The sequence below is a fragment of the Stigmatopora argus genome, chromosome 23 (assembly GCF_051989625.1).
Source record: "Stigmatopora argus isolate UIUO_Sarg chromosome 23, RoL_Sarg_1.0, whole genome shotgun sequence".
Lineage (NCBI taxonomy): Eukaryota > Metazoa > Chordata > Actinopteri > Syngnathiformes > Syngnathidae > Stigmatopora > Stigmatopora argus.
The window spans coordinates 7,423,888-7,442,249 of record NC_135409.1 but is presented as its reverse complement, the minus strand read 5'-3'; the positions used below and the strand labels follow the sequence as shown (position 1 = coordinate 7,442,249).

The following is an 18,362-nucleotide window of genomic DNA, read 5'->3' as shown; positions in this document are numbered from 1 at the left end:
TTGTAAAAATTCAATAAAATTCGCTCCAGGGAAACGAGTCTTCCCAATGGAGCGTTATCGATGATGATCAGACTTCGACAAATTTGAAATATTAGGATGATGAATTAGACCTTAAGGATTTAAAATGGGAAATTCCATTTCAGAATTGTGTTCATATTGGTAGTACAGTGGTACCTCGATATACGAGTGGCCCGACATACGAGCAATTCGAGATATGAGTAAAATTTCGGGCAAATATTTATCTTGAGATACGAGACAAATTTTGACAGCGAACGCGAGATGCTGCTCATAAGAACATCGTGGCCACTGTCTCTCTCCCCGCAACTCCCTCTTTGTAATGTCTCTGCGAGCACTGGTCGGAGCGTTGCATTTTTTCAGTGTTTTTTCCCGTTAGTCAATGCGAATGGCGGAGTTTGTTCGCTAATACGAGAGGAGTATATACGACTTCTCGTTGGCAAGTGGCCGTGCGTTATTGTGAGGACATTTGTGTGCATTATTTTGAAGGGAATACAAACTGAAACAACCCTCAATATTGACTGAAAGTCAGTGTGGAGGCGGGGCAAAAAGAGTCAACCCAACCGGGAGAAGAAAGGTATTAAAATGTCAAACAAAATTAGAATTAAGTTTAGTGTTAGGTTCGATTAAACTTATTTTTGAGTGTCTCTGCATCATAATCCAAGTTCATTTAAATTTGTTTATGTTATTTCACCAGCGCATTGCCGTGCAAAAAGTTTTCAGTCACAAATTATGGGTGCGCGTTATACACGGGTGCACATTATACTCGAACAAATACGGTCATTCTGGGAAGATGGGAAGATTCCAATTTCCTGAAATGGCTTCTTACGAATTGTGCTCGATCGGTACGCGGTGCGTTTTGATTGAGCAAGCGGAACCCACCGACGTGGCCTGCCCATGTGCTAATAGCAAAGTGACAGGAAAGCTATCAGGCTGATAAGAAAAGAACAAAAGCAATTACAGTGAAGAGCAGCCCGAAGCCAAAGTGGCACAACTCGGTCAAGCCAGAGCGCACTTTGCGCTCCCAAAGACTCGACATGCAATGTACGTTACGTTACAGAAGATGTGAGCGAGCATTCGTAGTCCATGTGAAGTTATTTTCATTAGAACAGGAGAATGGCTGCAGCACTCTCCTAAAAAGTACTCCCGCTACAACAAGTGTCTAAAGATTTAGTAAATTGACTCTTTGAAGAAAATAGAAGACGACATCACAGGCATCGTATCCTCCAAATTACTGCAATTTGTGAAAGTGACATGCTCCCTCCACCCATTTGAAAATACCGCACCTTGTTTTCAGTAGTGCAGGAATTGAAAATGTCTTTTTTGGTAGCAAGAGTCGTTTTAGAAGTGTAGTAAAGATAAAGTTTAATGGTGAAAAAGAATTGTTTTGTTGTGGGGAAAATGAAACAAACTTGTAGACTTGTAGAGGTACCTTTGTTGCAAAAGTTACTTGCTGTTCTATGTCATTTTGAGTCATTTATATTTGTGAAAGATATTTGGTGACAAAACTTGGCCGTTTATGTCAGAAGTGCCTTGTAGTCCACCAAAAAGAAATCGGAGTTGAGCCAGGAGAAACTTGTCGTTCTACAGAGAATATTCAGAAACTAAGAATACAGTGGTACCTCGACATACGAGTGTCCCGATATACGAACAATTCGAGATACGAGTAAAATTTCGGGCAAATTTTTATCTTGAGATACCAGACAAATTTTGATATAGGAGCAGACAGCGGACGCGAGATGCTGCTCTTAAGATCATCAAGGCCACTGTCTCTCTCCCGGCAACTCCCTCGTGTAATGTCTCTGGTCGCAACTCCCTCACGTAATGTCTCTGCGAGCACTGGGCGGAGCCTTGCATTTTTTCAATGTTTTTTTTCCTTAGTCAGTGCGAATGGCGGTGCTTGTTTGCTAATACGAGAGGAGTATATACCACTTCTCGTTGGCAAGTGGCCATGCGTTTTTCTATCGTGAGGACATTTGTGTGCATCATTTTGGGAATATTTTGAAGGGAATACAAACTGAAACAACCCTCGATATTGACTGAAAGTCAGTGTGGAGGCGGGGCAAAAAGAGCCAACCCAGCCGGGAGAAGAAAGGTATCAAAATGTCAAACAAAATTAGAATTAAGTTTAGTGTTAGGTTCGATTAAACTTATTTTTGAGTGTCTGCATTGTAATCCAAGTTCATTTAAATTTGTTTGTTATTTTACCAGCGCGTTGCCGTGCAATTTTTTTTAGTTCATTTCAACGGGAAACGTTCCTTTTGAGTTACGAGCAAATCGACATACGAGCTCAGTCCCGGAACGAATTACGCTCGTGTCTCGAGGTACCACTGTATTTGTGGTAGAGGTCGATGTGGTCCAAAGGCAACAATTCCGGATGAAAACGTGGGGAAGTTGTACATTTCCAAACTCAGAGCAGACGAAAAAATACAGAGTCTCAATCCATACGCAAGGGATCTCTCTACATGTCAGCAGAATTGAATGAACTGTCAGGCATGAATGACAGTGATGGCCACCGTGAGTCTATGAAGCACCCCACCCACCCACACCCCGTCTCCCGCTCTCCAGCTCTTTACAATTCCCATGGCCTGGCCTCTCTATCCCAGTGACAAGATGAGATGTTGTGTAAGGCGCAGCGAGACCGCCACTGTCTCGGTGAATGAACTTGTTGCCTCGTCTCTTTTATTGACACTTTTCCACTTGTAGAGCAATCATCTCAATACGTTTTAGAGAAAAACTCAAGAACTACTAGAAGGCCTTCTCCGATACTACTAGCGACCCTGCCCCCCCATTGCTAGCCATGCAAAGTTGCCTATGTAAAAAGGCCAGAATGCATTGTGCTAAACATTCACAAATTCGCACGGGGACCCGGAAACTTGCTTTCGCACCTGGTCAAGAGCTACGTAAAGGTCCGTCGTAAATCACCGGATTCGCTCCCCCAATTCTGCCATCGCCACGGGGGTTCAAACACTCAGGGGATGAAGAAAAGTAAAATGAACTTGCAAGATCATAAATCCAGTCCGCCGCTAGCTGACGGTGCAAAAGGGAGCCTGTGGCTTTCTTCTCTGCTATTTCCATGTACCGGCTTCAAATTTCGTTTTTTTTTTAAATTTAGACCAAATCTTACTTGACAATGGCAATCGTTGAACCTTTGCAATCAAAATATGACAGGTTAAGTCAATTACAGTGGTACCTCGACCTACGATCAGCTCTACCCACGACATGCTCGAGGTACGATGAAAATTTCGATCGAATAATTCGCCCGAGATACGATCAAAATTTCGAGATGCGACCAAGCCAGGTGGCCATGACATGAGAGGCTGTTTATTATTGTAGCGCACTCTTTCGTGTATAACTACTATATCTACGAGCACTGACCGATTTATTCAGACGAGTTTCGACCAGGAAACGCACAACGCGCATGCACGGGCAAAAAGAGGGCTTTCTGGGCAATGAAGTATACTCGTGCACACAACACCCATAGGCAATGGTACCCTTTCTCAGAATAAAACTTCATTACCCACAATCAATATATGGGTAGGCTGTTATTCCTTCCTTAGCCTGTTAGTTCCCGCGATCACTCATTCAAGACTACTTCTCGTTGGCAAGTGGTCGTGCGTTATCCTATTGTGAGGACATGTGTGCATCATTTTCAGAATATTTTGAAGGGAATACCACAGCAAACAGCCCATTGATAGCGAACGTCAGGGTGGAGGCGTGGCAAACAGCTAACCCGCCCAAAACGAAGGTAAAAAAAATTAATACAAAATTAGAATTCAGTTTTGTGTAAAGTTACATTAAACGTATGTTTGAGTGTGTCTGTATATATTAATCCAAGTTCATTTAAATTTGTTTGTTCGGTTACGAGTGCGTTGTTGCCGTGTACATTGGTATCAAAATGGAGCTCCACTCGACACTTTTGAATTTCCATGCACGCAACTTGAGAGAAAGTTTGATCTTTTCCATCAGTTACAAGTGCATTAAGCTCCCCTTCAGCTTTATATAATCGCCCCACGAGGGCCTTATCAAACAGGCACCCACATAAAAGCAGTCTCCTCTTTCCTTTCTTTGACTATCTCAGCCTTAGTGCCACCATTTATTTCAGCGGGTGGACAAGCCAATCTCTTTTTCTGCAGCTGTTGCCTTCCTGGGAAGCTTACCTGGCTTACTTGTATCTCCAACTTGATCAAGCTCCTGATGAAACCCATACTGGCCCTTTTCCTGATAAGCTAAGGCGGGCAACCAGATATATCCATCATTCCCCTATTTAACACGCACGTAAGCTTGGCCACGTACGTGTGCTGCTCTCGTATTTACTGGGGGGGGGGGGGGGGGTTGTCAATGCCATGGTGTTTTCTTGTTCTTTGAAAATACATGCGATATATGCAGGGACCATGTACAGTGGTACCTCGAGATACGAGCTTGATTCGTTCCGGGACTGAGCTTGCATGTCGATTTTCTCGTAACTCAAACGAACGTTTCCCATTGAAATGAACTCAAAACAAATTCATTCATTCCAACCCTCTGAAAAAACACCCAAAACAGGATATTGGATTGGAAAAAATGTTTGATTTGTTCTAATTCGCCATCTATTAACAAAGTAACACATAACTAGTGGTTTAATATGACTAAAATGTGTTTAATATAACTAAAATTAGACGGATTTCGCTGAGGGTAGAGAGAGGGGGGGCTTTTTGCACAACAACGTGCTGGTAAAATAACAAATATTTAAATGAACTTGGATTACCGGTGGAAATACGTTTTTTTTGCCCTAAACAAAAACGCCCATTCGTTTGCAAAAACATTTTGAAATCTATATCCTAGGAGACTTTCACGTAATATACACAAAAAACCCCAAACAAACAATAAGTGAGTTGTTTTATAAATATGAGCAAAAAGATGAATTGCATGGCTACGTTGTTCCATTCTTTGTTGTTCCCAACCATTTGACCGACATCGTCTTCATTGCGTCTTTCGGTCACAGTTGGCGCACAAGGTCATTTAGTCACCAATCAATACTTTGTATCGAGCCCGCGCTCTCTGAAATGGCCGCTAAATCGATGCGAACAAATGAAATTAAGCTCTCGGGTGGCTCTTAGGAGCAAATGATCTTCCTGTGATTAATAACGCACTGTATACGCGTCCTCGGGTACACGCGAGGATTTCCTTTGCTTCGGCTCCTTGAGGTAATACCCCAGGGAATGGAGCGCCGCTAATGGTGTTTATCCGCGGGAGCGCCATTTGCCGTAACAGCCGAGGGGAACAAATGCTAATGTTTACAGAGCTGGAAGTATATGGCATTTGGATTCCTGTCATTTCGGAAGTACGGATCGTCGCCCTGTTTTATTTGCATACATCGTATTTTGGGGTAGATAGAGGGGGGGGGGGGGGGGGGGTAATTGTCCGAGAAACGTGCAGTAGTTAGTTCATACCGAAGTTGTACCTCTGAAAGCATGTCAGAATCAGTCAGGACGATTACAACTCCAGCCTGCTGGCATTTCCGTTCGAAAAAGCCATTCGCGGGCTAACTGCTGTTAGAAATCAACATAGGAAGGCATGGAAAAAATACACTGTAGTAAAGTACAGTTTCAGTGTTTTTTTTTCCCGTTAGTCAGTGCGAATGGCGAGGCCATCGCTAATACGAGAGTTATATATACTCCTCGTTGGCAAGTGGTTGTGCGTTATCCTATTGTGAGGACATTTGTGTTCATAATTTTGGGAATATTTTGAAGGGATTACAAAAGCAAACCCATCAAGGTTGGATCTGAAAGTCAGGGTGGAGGCGGGGCAAATAGAGCCAACCCGGGAGAAGAAAGGTATCAAAATGTAAAACTAAATTAGAATTAAGTTCAGTGTAAGGTTAGATTAAATTTATTTTTGAGTGTCTGCATCGTAATCAAATTCATTTAAATTTGTTTGTTATGTTACGAGCGCGTTGCCGTGCAAAAAGTCACCCCCCCTCTCTATCTCCCCTCCGCGAAATCCGTCTAATTTTAGATTTTAGTTCTATTAAACACATTTTACGGATACTATAAACCACTAGTTATTTGTTACATTGTTAATAGATGGCGAATTAGAATAAATCAAACATTTTTTCCAATCCGATATCCTGTTTTGGGTGTTTTTTCAGAGGGTTGGAACAAATTCATTTGTTTTTAGTTCATTTCTATGGGAAACGTTCGTTTGAGTTACAAGAAAATCAACATACGAGCTCAGTCCCGAACGAATTAAGCTTGTATCTCGAGGTACCACTGTACTTTAATAGCACAAAAGTTTCTTGGTTTCTTAGTCAGAAGCCAAGAATGCCTCTGGCAGTTAATATTTACTCCATGCTTGGACAGTTTTCCCTTTCAGAATGCCAAATTCTCCATTTTACCGTTATATAAGTCGCACCCGTGTACAACTCGTAGGCTTGGCTAAAGTGTGGGGGGAAAAGGTGCAACTTATACGATCCATCAAATGATTTGATTGCATTCAAAACAAGATTATCAGTAACAGTTAGCTGCTATGATACACTCATGTCTTTTCATGATTCATCTGCATCGAAATGGCGTGAAAAAGACGTTGTAATGGCGCTAATAACTACCCTGATCATTTTCATTAGATTCCCTTCTTTTGCCGCATTAGGCTCTAAGTAGAGAAATGGTTTCCCGCTTTGCTCGCAGCTCCAGACCATTTATTAAGGTGTGTTTATCATTCCCGGTGACCTCGGTTAAGTGTCCTGAGAATTATATTTAAAGCCGTGGGTCCCATTCGGCAATTAAGTACAATTCATTACAGCAGTCACACTAGGCCTACTTGTGTGGAGCAAAATTACACACTACTACGGGGTAAGGAACAACAGATGGAGGCAGGCGCGAGAACACAAGGCCTCGTGAGTGGAATACAAAAGCTATAGAGAAAAGGCCAGATTGTGTGTCGGGATTGGACGAAGAACGTAGATGGAGGAAGGTTTGTTTTTGTTTGGTTGTCCCAAGTCTTCCGTTTTTCAAAGCAAGAGCCCTTTTAGGATTGATCGTGGTGGGTGGTGCCCAGTACAGTGGTACCTCGAGATAAGAGCTTCATTCGTTCCGGGACTGAGCTCGTATGTTGATTTTCTCGTAACTCAAACGAACGTTTCCCATTGAAATGAACTTAAAAACAAATGAATTCGTTCCAACCCTCTGAAAAAACACCAGAAACAGGATATTGGATTGGAAAAACAGTTTTATTTGTTCTAATTCGCCATCTATTAACAAAGTAACATATAACTAGTGGTTTAATATTACTAAAATGTGTTTAATAGTACTAGAATTTGACAGATTTCGAAGGAGGGAAAGAGAGAGAGAGGGGATGCTTTTTGCATGGCAACGCTATTGTAACATAACATAAACAAATTTAAATGAACTTGGATTACGATGCAGACACACTCAAAAATAAATATAATCTAACCATTTAATCTGTAAAGTGGTGAATTCTACAGGTCTCACAAAAGATTAACAGGAAGCCACCTGGGCTTTTGTTTTGGGGTCACGATGCTTCCGTTGACCTTTTTTTAGGTGAGCGTTGACTATTCCATCGTAAGAGAAGTGCTCCCAATTCACTTAGTATTCAGAATCAGATTGGTCACATTGTGCATTAGCAATTGTGCGTGTTTGCTCATCGGGTAAGGGCAGCAAACTGGAAGTGCACTTCCTGTTCTTTTAAAGGGCCTCTCGCTAGTTTCCTAGAAAAGGAATCCGTAGAACCTTGCTGTCGTAATTATATGGCAAAAAATGCAAACATGCTCATATTAGGTACACGTCTATTACAATTATACCAGTGATGTTGTAAGACAATCCTGTCAGTAAATGTATTTTTAAGCTTGTCTTGAGTGTTCATAACCGCTTTTCTGGTGCAAAGTGTTCATTTTAAAGGCATTTATGTACCCAATGTAATTCCTCTCTGGACGTTAGACTTTTTTTTTGTACTTTGTCACATTGAAGTTCAAGTTCTTTGCTTTTCGCTAAAAGTACATTGCTTCTGCTTTATCACAACTGAGACTTATGCCGTTATTGGCTTTCCATTCTTGCGCAGTGCAAATTTGTACTAACTTATCAGAAAATTGAAAGAGAACATGCAAACGGAGTTGCTATTAAAGTGCTGTGGAACATTTTATTGTCGAAGCAATCAATGTGATTCGTTTTTCGTCGGTAGCCCCAATCCATTTTCTTGACGGGATTTGGTCATATCTGACACCTGAGTCATCCTAATTTGATTGATCCATATAAAACACGATGATTTTTGTTTCAACTATGTGAGTACAGTTTTCTGTGAATAGATTTTCTTGCATACGGTGGTACCTCCACATACGAGACAAATTTTGATATACGAGCAGACAGTGGACGCGAGATGCTGCTCATAAGAACATCATGGCCACTGTCTCTCTCCCCGTAACTCCCTCGTGTAGCGTCTCTGGTCGCAACTCCCTCTTTGTAATGTCTCTGCGAGCACTGGGCGGAGCGTTGCATTTTTTTCAGTGTTTTTTTTCCCGTTAGTCAGTGCAAATGGCGTAGATACTACTTCTCGTTGGCAAGTGGTCGTGCGTTTTCCTGTTGTGAGGACATTTGTGTCTGCATCAATTTGGGAATATTTTGAAGGGAATAATACTAAAGCAAAAAACCCTCGATGACTGAAAGTCCTTGTGGAGGCGGGGCAAAAATAGTCAACCTGGGAGAAGAAAGGTATCAAAATATCAAACAAAATTAGAATTAAGTTTAGTGTAAGGTTCGATTAAACTTATTTTTCAGTGTGTCTGCATCGTAATCCAAGTTCATTTAAATTTGTTTGTTATGAGCGCGTTGCCATGCAAAAAGCCCCCCATTCGAAATCCGTATAATTTTAGTACTATTAAACACATTTTAGTGTACTATTAAACCACTAGTTACTTTGTTAATAGATGTTTTTGGTGTTTTTTCAGAGGCTTGGAACGAATTCATTTGTTTTTAGTTCATTTCTATGGGAAACATTCGTTTGAGTTACCAGAAAATCGACATACGAGCTCCGTCCCGGAACGAATTAAGCTCGTATCTCGAGGCACCACTGTATTTGTTTCTTTATATCCTACCTGGCAGCCGTCGGTATTGGAATGAGCGTTCCAGTTTTTGAATGACTAACCCTGACTTCTTGAATGAAAGCACCTTTTGAAATTGCGCGTTTGATTCATTTCTTAAAGGAATCTGCTTAGAAGAGCACAAGCAAACACATTTAGGCGGCAAACCTTGAAGTGAAACCTCCGGAGGGAAGAGATTTATTTATTTACTATTCTTTCTCCCCACAATTCGCTACTACACTGCGATAACAAAGTAGTGGTGGTGTTCTCCACCCAATAACATGGTGCATTCTTCAAGCTAACACAGTGTCATTCATTTAAATACATTGCCATCATGCACCGTCTTGTCATTTCATTTCATTATTTCAAGCTGTCTGTGCAAATACTGCGCTCGTCCTTTTGCAGCGGTCTTATGATTTTCTTGGATTATTTGCCTTTTCCTCAAGCGCCGCTGCCATTCGGTCATCATTTCTGGAATAAACTGTTGTGACAGCTGTTGAATGGACTTGCCATTAAATCAGACAGTCATGTTCCCCAAAGCAAAGCTCGTAATTTCGCCCATCTCCCCCTTGACATTTCATTAGACGCACTATAGTATCGGGTCAACATCTTTTATTCGGCGGGTGGAGTTTATTGCTACATTTCCATTTTCTTGTTTTTTGGTTTTTCTTTGTATGATTTTTCACCCCCCTCCGGGAACATCCTGGCTCCCTACGTATGGTTCAATATGCATTTAAGCAATAGCAGCGGCTGTATTTGTGTCAAAAGCTTTCCAGCAGCGCGACAAGCCATGCATTCATTTCACTGCAAGATGATTTTTTTTGTGTGCCCGTGTGAGTAGATTAGGTGTTGATATTGCGCAGGTGTTTATCACTTGCAATTCTTTGGGCTTCTCATGCTTCCTTCCGCAACAGGCGGCCGCCGTGTCTCGGCAGGATTCCGAGTGCCCGGACGATTCGTTTTAGACTTTGCCGGTGTCTCTTTCCGTACTCGGTGGGGGGGGAATGTTTGCCTAATCCAATTTGGAACTGCGAAATTGGTTTGTCATGTTTGCATTTTGAAAAAACAACTCTACGGCCATTGTGGGCAAATGGTACAGTGGTACCTCGAGATACAAGCTTAATTCGTTCCGGGACTGAGTTCGTATGTCGATTTTCTTGTAACTCAAATGAATGGTTTCCATTGAAATGAACTAAAAACAAATTAATTTGTTCCAACCCTCTGATAAAACACCCAAAACAGGATATTGGATTGGAAAAACCTTTTGATTTGTTCTAATTCACCAGCTATTAGCAAAGTAACACATAACTAGTGGTTTAATAGTATACTAAAATGTGTTTAATAGAACTAAAATTAGACGGATTTCGAAGGGGGGAGAGAGGGAGAGACGGACAGAGGGGCGGGGTCTTTTTGCACGGCAACGCTATCGTAACATAACATAAACAAATTTAAATGAACTTGGATTACAATGTAGACACACTCAAAAATAAGTTTAATCTAACTTTACACTAAACTTTATTCAATTTTTTTTTAACATTTTTATATCTTTCTTCTCCCGAGTTGGCTCTATTGGTCCCGCCTCCACCCTGACTTTCAGATGCAACCTATCGATGGTCGTTTGCTTTTGTATTCCCTTCAAAATATTCCGAAAATTATGTACACAAATGTCCTCACAATAGGATAAGACATATTTACATAACAAATAAAGTACAACCGAACTCAGTTTTGATTCCGTTGCTTTTTTAAAAACGTGTTTTTAGCGTGTGGGTGTAGCGTGCAAGAACTATATATCCCAGCAGTCACTGCGCACCGAAAACCGGAAATAGAGTCTGGGGCTGCTTCCGGTAGCCAGCGCTATTGCGGTTCGATATTCATATATAATATATATGCGTCTAAAAAACCGGTGCGTCCTTTATGTGTTTAAAATACAGAAATAGCACTCGTTACTGACACTGTGGCTAAAAATACTATGCACCATATAGAATGTATGAAAATACGGTACCTTTGTTAGTTTTTAATAGTATTTTTTTTTCTTCGTCCCCGTTAAGCTACTACTTTGTTGCGTTTGTTCTTGTAAACGTGATCTCGTTACCTCACTCAGTGTGTGTACTTTTCCCAAATATGTAAATTCCCGTGGTGTCATTCAAGTGTCTTAATGAGCGAAATGATCTTCGCAAAAAAATCGGCCTGCACAAAGCCGGGGGCACGTAATGAATTACAAAAGCTACAATTAATAGCTAATTAAGCCGTATCAATCACACCGGTCAGGTCGAACTAATAATGATTAATGAGTGAAATTTTCCAAAGTGAACGAAAGCACATTTCTGCCGAAGGTGAGCGAGCGCTCGCTCGAAAGGAGATATTTTTGAAGGAGGTGGAAATTAATTATTTGATATTCCTTCAGCGCTTTGACGCCACTCGTCAGCTCAGACAGTGGCACGCTAATTCTATATTCATGAGAAAATAAGGCAATCATTTTCTGATCTGGCCTTCATCCAGTGCTGTCCAAACGTGTATATATATCGTAATTGCTGGACTTTGATAGAATGCTTATAAATGGTAAATGGAAAAAAAGAGCCTTCCCGTAATAGTGTGGCAGCTGTGAAATGCATATTTTCCAGCGGTAATAAGTCAGAGCGGGAGAATCTGCCCTTAGACACAAGCAAATAATCACTGTAGCTCGTTAGAAATGGCGCCGGATTGGAATCTATAAAGAGCCAATCATTATTCATTCAAATAGAGGTCACCCTCACTAGGTGTCTTTTTTTTTTTCCGTCCCCGTTCAAGATTATAAATTGCTTCTCTCTGTCTATCCCGCTCGGCTCTTCTTCTTCTTCTTCTTCTTCTTCTTCTTCCAGCCACCATCCCGCGTTTGAAAAAGTCTACTGAATTTAAATGGGATAAATCATAAATCTGATTAGGTGAATATTCTCTGTGATCTGGAGGGCATAATGGGAGAAAGGTGATGAATTGGAAATGATGAGAAGACTTCTCATTTTTATTTTCCACGTCATCCCACCCTCCCGTCAAAGAGTCTTGCTGAATAATTTACCGCCACGACAATAATGGGAACTACTTCATTAGAGCAAAAATCTCTCGCTGGGTCGCCGATGTCTCTTAATTGAGAGTCCTTAGATGAATCTCCGTGGGGACCATTACGATTTCGACAGTGTGGAGATTTATTATCGCAAGGCTTAATTTTCAAAGCGCCACGGAGGTTCTGACGCCGCCGGGCAGGCAACCTCTCCCTCGCTATTAACGGCGACTCGAGGTGGACCGAAGCGCGTTTTCGCCACTCGTAAATGTTGCTTTTGGCCGTGAAAGTGCACTTTTCTCCTGGGTTAGAACTCTTTTAGACAGTCTAAAATCTAATTAGATGGGAGGGTGCATTTCAGCCAGAGGAAGAATGAGTTTTTATTAAACAATTGCTTGTGAATTGCAAACAAAAAATCAGGCAAGTACGGAATTTTATTGACTATAAGTCACATTGACCGCAATCCAGGTTTCTAGGACCAAATTGATTGAGTAAATTCCCACCCTAAGAACAGACATAAGGCAAATTTCCCAGAGGAAGCTTACGGGTGTTGATGCCCATGATGCTAGAAGTTGGAAAGTGAAATAGTTATAAAGTTGTAAAAACTTTGGGAAGCACTTACACTTTAACTCCCTCGAGTCATTGTGAAAGCATCCTCCTGGGAAAGTTTACTTCGGCCCTGGTCTGCTGATATTTATATATAAATATACAGTGGTACCTCCACATACGAGTGGCCCGACATATGAGAAATTTGAGATTACGAGTAAAATTTCGGGAAAATATTTCTCTTGAGATACGAGACAAATTTTGATAGACAAGCAGACAGCGGACGCGAGAGGCTGCTCATAAGAACATCATGGCCACTGTCTCTCTGCCCGCAACTGCCTCTTTGTAATGTCTCTACGACTACTGGGCGGAGCGTTGCATTTATTCAGTGTGTTTTTTTTCCCGTTAGTTATTGCGAATGGCGAGGCGATCGCTAATACGAGAGTTATATAGACTACTTCTCGTTGGCAAGCGGCCGTGCGTTATGCTATTGTGAGGACATTTGTGTGCATCCTTTTGGGAATATTTTGAAGGTAAGACAAAAGCAAACAACCCTCGATACGTTGCATCTGAAAGTCAGGGTGGAGGCGGGGCAAAAAGAGCCAACCCGGCCGGGAGAAGAAAGGTATAAAAATGTAAAACAAAATTAGAATGAAGTTTAGTGTAAGGTTAGATTAAATTAGTTTTTCAGTGTGTCTGGATCGTAATCCAAGTTCATTTAAATGTGTTTGTTATGTTACGAGTGCGTTGCCGTGCAAAAAGTCTCCCCCCCCCTCTCTCTCTCTCTCCCTCTCTCTCCCCTCCGCGAAATCCGTATAATTTTAGTTCCATTAAACACATTTTAGTAATATTAAACCACTAGTTATGTGTTACTTTGTTAATAGATGGCGAATTAGAACAAATAAAACATTTTTTTCCAATCTAATATCCTCTTTTTGGTGTTTTTTTCAGAGGGTTGGAACAAATTAATTTGTTTTTAGTTCATTTCAATGGGAAACGTTGGTTTGAGATACCAGAAAATCGACATACGAGCTCAGTTCCGGAACGCATTATGCTCGTATCTCGAGGTACCAGTGTAGTTGATTTTTTTTTAAAGACAAATCTAAAAACAAGGAATAGAAAAAATGTTTGGGAATATTTAAAATAGACTAACCCCTGTATGGCCTTTTGTGGTAAGAGTTGATCTCATAACGTTCGTTTGCATGACGAGAAAATCGACATACGAGCTCAGTCCCGGAACGAATTAAGCTCATATCTCGAGGTACCACTGTACATATATTGCGGCAATAGCACGGTGAAGCTAAACGAGCGCCCAATCGGTGGGATTGTTTCATGACCTCAGCATCCCACAGTTGAAGAAAGTCACCCGGCGTCTACTCTGTCCACCGGCCAACACCGAACACGGATGTAAATAAATGGATGCTCCCGGGGTCTCCAATAATTTCATCCGTCTACTCCCCGGTGCCAAGCGACACGTCTTAACGCCAGCGCCACATAAGCTGCACGCCTTCCAATTTTTCTCTGTCAGCACCCACTCCCCGCTACCCCCCCCATCTCACCATTAAACCTGACAGCAGACACAAACGGGCGCCGTATCCCCCCGATAGCAAATATCGCAGTGACCGACGCGTTTGAGCCACAAACGCCCTCTATTTCTCCATCGCTCACTTTCGCTATCCCTCCACGTGTGTGTCGGGATGCTATCGAGCCCCAGGCAATCAGAGATACAGTCATATGTCACAAATAGGTGTCAACTCTTATTACAGCGGGGAGGGGGGGGTCCAAGCCCAGCCAAAACTCACTTATCTGGAAGGACATAGCTTGGACACGTCACCCCTTCCCCCGTTTCTGGATATTACCTCGTTTCCCTTCACCAACCTGTTGTCAAAAATGGAATGCCTCTCCGCTTTCTGACTAACCTTCACGTTTTGCACCGGTGAATCGTAATATAACATTAACAAATTGAAATGAACTTGGATTACGATGCAGACACTCAAAAATAAGTTTAATCGAACCTAACACTAAACTTAATTCCAATTTTGTTTGACATTTTGATACCTTTCTTCTCCCAGCCGGGTTGGCTCTTTTTGCCCCGCCTACACACTGACTTAATATCGAGTCAATATCGAGGGTTGTTTGAGTTTGTATTCCCTTCAAAATATTCCCATTACATTTTCTCAAAAATAATACTCAAAAATAAGTTTAATGGAACCTAACATTAAACTTAATTCTAATTTTGTTTGACATTTTGATACCTTTCTTCTCCTGGGCTGGCTCTTCTTGCCCCGCCTCCACACTGACTTTCAGTCAATATCGAGGGTTGTTTGAGTTTGTATTCCCTTCAAAATATTCAGAAAATGATGCACACAAATGTCCACACAATAGGACCACTTGCTAACGAGAAGTAATATATATATACTCCTCGTACTAGCGATCGCTTGTGTGCGGTCGATTGGTCGCCGGTCTTTTGGTTGCCCGGACCGCGACAACGGGCGACCAAAAGACCGGCGACAAAACAAGGTATATATATATATATATATATATATATATATATATATATATATATACATATATATATATATATATATATATATATATATATATATATATATATATATACATATACATATACATATATATATATATATATATATATATATATATATATACACACACACATACATGCCTTTGAGTACATTTTTCGACTGAACTTTTAAAGGACTTGATTCATTTGTCACCCATAGCAGGCACAAAAGTTGTTAAGCAAGTGTCTGACCTAGTTATAACAGCAATGATTCTTACTTTCAAGTATGCTCTGTATATGTATTACTCTATCCTATATTTAAAGAGAAATCAAGGTGACAAATGATCATTTGACACGTGTGTGTGTGTGTGTGTGTGCTTGAAATCTGGTTTGCACACCGGAGCTGAAAAGCGAGCTCTCGCATCATTCGCCATACGTACGTTGACCCCCAATCCATTATGCTCCACTTTGAGCGCCGAGGTCACACTTGGGTAGCGTGGCAATTATGGCTGTTCACAGCTTTAAAAGACATTCATTTCGCGTCGTCACGGCCATTCCGCCTCATGACAAGTGCCTTTAAGAGGAGAGAGTGCATTTTGACGCACAAACATGTCAATACAGTGGTACCTCGAGAAACAAGCTTAATGCGTTCCGGGACTGAGCTCGTATGTCGATTTTCTCATAACTCAAACAAACGTCTCCCATAGAAATTAACTAAAAACAAATTTATTCGTTCCAACCCTCTGAAAAAACACCAAAAACAGGATATTGGATTGGAAAAAATGTTTTATTTCTTCTAATTCACCATTTATTAACAAAGTAACACATAATTAGTGGTTTAATATTACTAAAATGTGTTTAATAGTACTAAAATTAGACATATTTCGAAGAGGGGAGAGAGAGAGAGAGAAGGACAGAGAGGGGGGGGGGACTTTTTGCACGGCAACGCGCTCGTAACATAACATAAACAAATTTAAATGAACTTGGATTACGATGCGGAAACTTTACTCGTATCTCGAATTCCTAATATGTCAGGCCACTCTTATGTCGAGGTACCACTGTACATAAATAGTGAAGAATTCACATTGGAACGCATTTGCCAATTGTGCAGTGAATAGTACTGTATTTTTCATACTAAAATTCGCCCCAGGCCACAAAAAATGCTCAGTTTTGACTGTTCTCCCCTCCCTCCCCTTGTTATTATTATTTTTTTTACCCTACATATCCCCCCAGCATATTTCTGTTTGTTCAACATTTCCCCACACAATTTAATCTTCCAATGGTCACCATTATCAGAGTCCATCTCCCTACTTGTGTTTCTTCCCGGTGTGATTGTATCATCCCTCTGAGCAATGGAGGCCCCCTCCCTCGCTCGCCCATTTCTTTGACTGGTGAGATGGGCAAAAATCAGGCAGGCAGGAGGAAGCATCAATCTTCCTTGCCGTCATTCCCTTATTCGCCCTCTCCGGCTTCCCTCCACTATCATTTCCTCCGTCCGTGCGCTATCTCCTTCTGTCCGTCCGTCTCGCTCGGCAGCCTTTCTAATCCGGACTTCAGTCAAGGTTGGACATGTGACGGCTGTCCGGCTAGACCAATATAACCCTCGTCTCGGGCGGCTCTTTATTACTCCTCTGTCGAGATAGCGTCTTCGGGAATCGTCATTGTGTTTTTCCCCTCAGCGGGCATCTTTTACAAAATGTTTTCGGACTGAGGCGGACCTTTAACACGTTTCAAAGCCAAGGCCCGCGGGCCAGGTGCGGCCCGCCGTGTTTTCTTTTAGCGCTTGAAAGTTGCATTGACTTGTCCAAGAGGATTTGACCTTCCTGTTGTTTGGTCTAACTAAGGAGAAAAGCATTTACATCATTGCAAGCAGATGTACCGTATTTTCACGACTATATGGCGCATCATATTTTTTAGCCGCAGTGTCAGTAACGAGTGCTATTTCTCTATTTTACACACACAAAGGACACACCGTTTTTATAGACGCAGCCAGGCATGGCAAAACATACACCAGCTTAAACATACACGCTACACCCACATGCTAAAAACACGTTTTTAAAAAGGCTACAGAGGCAAAACTGAATTCGGTTGTACTTTATTTAGCCATTTTACAATGTACTCAAATCATCATCACCCACAAATCCATCAAAGTCCTCATTTTCTGTGTCCGAATTGAACAATTGTTCAATATGTCAAGGTACCACTGTAGTTACTATTTCGCCCCATTGTTTCAAAATCTAATCATTAAAATGCTAAATTAACAACATTTTTTTAACATGAAAAATCACAATTTTTCAATGTTTTTCCCCCCTTTAATTTTTAAAACATTTTTTTTTAACTGAAAATAATCATTCAAAAGAAAAACCTAAAATGTAAAAACTTAATTGCTGTCAGGAATGATTTGTATATTGGAGAATGAAACCCTCTGCTTTGGTGGATTCCAAAAGTGAAAATCTTTAACAGATGGCTCCATAAAACAAGCAATCCAAGCTTCCATTTCATATTTGGCACTTTAAAATGTCCCCCAAGCCTCGTTTAGGAGAAGCTTTTCAACACAAATATGCTGCTGGTTAGACTCTAAGCTAGTAATTAAGCTTCTTTAACTAAAAGAAGCCAAGATCCATAAAGATAAAGCTCGAGATTAAATATAAACCTTGTTAAACACCTGACAGTCTTCAAAAAGGGAAGCGGGTCACGGCCTCCAGTTCAGTGGCTAATACCAGAGTGTGGTGGATCACAGGGGTTTTAACCTCTCCTGTCAGCCTAAATTAATGAGGTAATTAAGGGCTAGGGTGGAATTAGACCAAGACAACCTCTAGCGCCTCCGGAACGTAGGCTAGCACGCAGCAGAACGTGAACGTTCGCATGGAACGCAGAGGTCAAATCGGACGACGGGTGTTCAACGGGAAGTCCGTTTGGAAGGTGACAGTCGGTGAAATGTGGGCGCTATGACTTTGCCGTCGACAAGGATTCGCGGGGAAAAATCATAGCGCTTTGTTTCCCATTACAGGTCTGTGCTGATAAGCGATCGGGCGAACATAAGGAGAATTGAAGAGGCTCTTTTGGGCAGTTTGATGTGATTACATTACATAGCCTGCTGCAGTCGTAAAATCAGCCGATTTAGAGCAAACATAAAACGCTCCCCCCGGGATCATTTTCGCATGATGGATTTT

General features: G+C 41.4%; 1 long non-coding RNA gene across 1 annotated transcript in view; it reads left to right on the top strand.

Annotated features, from left to right (window-relative positions):
- LOC144068793 (uncharacterized) overlaps positions 1-18,362 on the top strand; it is a 55,468-nt gene that overhangs the window by 18,652 nt on the left and 18,454 nt on the right. The window lies entirely within an intron of this gene.